General features: G+C 33.7%; 1 long non-coding RNA gene across 1 annotated transcript in view; it reads right to left on the reverse strand.

Annotated features, from left to right (window-relative positions):
- Positions 1–788: 788 nt before the first annotated feature.
- Positions 789–3,028, reverse strand: part of LOC132110182 (uncharacterized) — a 6,067-nt gene continuing 3,827 nt past the window's right edge. Inside the window, exons 4-5 of the long non-coding RNA XR_009424607.1 lie at positions 2,667–2,723; positions 789–1,674 (exon numbers count right to left, since the gene is read on the reverse strand). This is a non-coding gene — a long non-coding RNA (uncharacterized LOC132110182). The remainder of the gene's footprint in view (positions 1,675–2,666; positions 2,724–3,028) is intronic.

The raw sequence follows: 3,028 nt of genomic DNA on the forward strand, positions 1-3,028 counted from the left end.
AAATCTGTGTTGTATGCATGAATTGGTGCTGTCAGAATGAGAGTCCAAACAGCTGATAAAAACACAAAAATCCACAATTTACGCCACTCCAGTCCATCAATTAACATCTAGTGTCATGAAAAGCTGCGTGTTTGTAAACAAATCCATCATTAAATGGAAAAACATCGCTTCTGGTCAAATTACAATACTATAATCAATAATAACACTTCCTCCAGTGAAGAACTCTCATTGAAATCCACATATTTAATAGTTTAGAACAGTTTTAGACCGTTATAACTTGTAAGCAGTGCATTTTTCTCTCCTGATTCAGACAAGATGACTTTTTCACTGAAGAAAGAAATATTATGGATAAAGGACTGGCATTTTAGACAGAAGAAACAGTCTAAAGGTAAAAACGTCCCAATGAAACATCCAAACGAATTCACAAGACATTAACTGATGGACTGGAGTGGTGTGAACTACTTGCAGATTATTATGATGTTTTTATCAGCTGTTTAGACTCTCATTCTGACGGCACCCATCCAAAGCAGAGGATCCATTGGTGAGCAAGTGATACATCCTGGATGACCTGAGGATAAGTAAATTTCAGCAATTTGTTTTCTTGTTTGTTTGTTGTTGTTTTTTTGTGGGGGTGGAGGGGTGTACTTAAACGCATCTTATCTTAACAATTGATGGTGGTTTAATTTTACTTTTGTCAGAAATTGCTTGCACTATAGAGACTGCACAGATTTCATGTAACTTGTTTACAGGTGTGAGATGCTGTGAGGACGACTCAGTCACTTCATCACTGAACTTTAGCATGATGAGTGGTTAAAACTTTATTAGCACAAACTGTTTAACTTATGGATACTGTAAACACTTACACAACATCTTCAGCTGACTCATACTGTATGTCAGCTCTGTTCAGCTGATGCCAATAAATAAGTCAACGAATGAGCGGCTGACACTATTTGACTTACAGGAGCCCAAATACATGAGAGAGCTAGTGTGGAGTGAAAAACATTCAACAAACATATTAGACTGTAGAAACAAGCCCGCATCAAGCGTTCTTAGAAAACAATATACTGAAACTGTCACAAAATAAACTAAATTGAAAAAATGACTCATTTTGATTTCTGAGGGATTCTATTGAGCCCCTAAAAAGACAAGATGGCTTGAAAACAAAAGCAGATGTGAGGAAAAATGTGCATTTACTGTAAAACTTTTACATTCCCTCAAGACTTTGCTTCCAATAACTTTTGATGCAAAATGCATAAGCATTCAGTAAAAAAAAGCATTGAATTCTTTCATCTCATATTTTTCCATCACAATGAACCTTTAGGGGCTCTGTAGATTTATGATGTCAGACAACCAAAACATTAATATGTTAATTTATAATGTACACATTAACAGTAGCACTTATTGGCTGTGCAGAAAATATTATGAGGTGTTTATATCTGTACTGTCAGTGTACAGACATGAAGACTGAACGTGCTCCAGATCGACAGGTTTCATAATTGTGCGTGTGTTGAGCTGTACTGAAAATCCAACAAAAAAAGGAGCTAATGCTTTAACTGTACTATACCAAACCTTGTTTTTAAAACCTTGTGTGTGTGAGAGAAACACAGATTAATGGCAGCATCACTTTAGCTCTTCTGTGGATGATGCTGGAGTCACATTTTCTTCTGGTCCCTCCTGAAACATACAAAACCAAGAGATAAATGCACAGTTTTAGATTATGCTGGATATATTAAATGAATCTGTTCTATATAAAATCTTTAAAAAAAAGCTAGGTCAAAACCAATCTAATGAAAAAAAGCTAGGTCAAACCAATCTAATGAAACAGCCTTTAAGGCAAGACTCTGCAAGTGAATAGGCTAATTACACACACATACATATATATATATATATATATATATATATATAAATAATAGTTATCACCATACTTACCCAGTTAAATGATTACATTGATAACTGCAAACATTTTTGTATTACAAGTCTTCTAAAATGTTAGGTTTAAATATGCAAATGATGCATTATTTAATTGAATATGCACTAATTTTTATAAATATCTAGTACCAAAATGGTGTGTGTACGTGCTAATGAAGTGGAGATTTATGGCTCAGTGTAAGAGGAAAAAACTCCTTTAAAAATGTTTCCTGTAATTGGAATCGATTACCACAAATAGACAAAGTACCAAAAAGCCCAAACTCTCCAATTTGACAAATGCATGTGTTTTTCCTAAAAAAGCACATTAAATAGATCTCATAGCCCTATTTCACTAAAAATGACCAATTACCACAGAAAATCTTTTTAACTCTTTAAGGACTCTTTATGCTCTATATGCAAAGCAAGCATTTATAACGGAAGTAAATGGGTCATTTAGAAGTATGTACTTTATTTACTGACAATATAAGTAAATGCATTAAAAAAATAAATGAAATATTGGGGAAAATTACTTATTTATTAATATTTTTTGTTCTTTATTTAATTTAAATTGCAATGTATTTATTATGTATTTTTTAACATTTGTCAAATGTAAAATATTTATTTTTCAAATAAATAAATGGCTTTTTTTCTAGTCGGAGGCATTTATTTCACCATCCATTAAGTTTTGTTTTTTCCTCCAGGTTTTTCTATCATTATAGTAATATTTGGTAATGACAAACACCAGGTTCAACACTCACCTTCACCTTTTCCAGCTCTGACCCTCCAGGCAGTGATTTCTGAGGGATGTGGAAGGCCTAACATTAATCAAAAGATACTGTTGTTAATTAAATTAATGCATTTAGCAGACGCTTTTATCCAAAGCGTCTTACAGTGCATCAGTTTTTCCCTAACATGTGTTCCCTGGGAATCAAACCCACAACCTTGCGGTGCTAACACAATGCTCTACCAGTAGTTATTCCAACAATATTTAGGAAACGCATTGCACAGTGGTCCTATGCATTCTTTCTGGACTTTGGTGTTAATGATCCTCAGAACTCAAGGAAGCAATAGATACTGTTACCAATGACACAAACACACACAATATATTGATACAACTATC

The sequence above is a fragment of the Carassius carassius genome, chromosome 29 (genome assembly GCF_963082965.1).
Source record: "Carassius carassius chromosome 29, fCarCar2.1, whole genome shotgun sequence".
Classification (NCBI taxonomy): domain Eukaryota; kingdom Metazoa; phylum Chordata; class Actinopteri; order Cypriniformes; family Cyprinidae; genus Carassius; species Carassius carassius.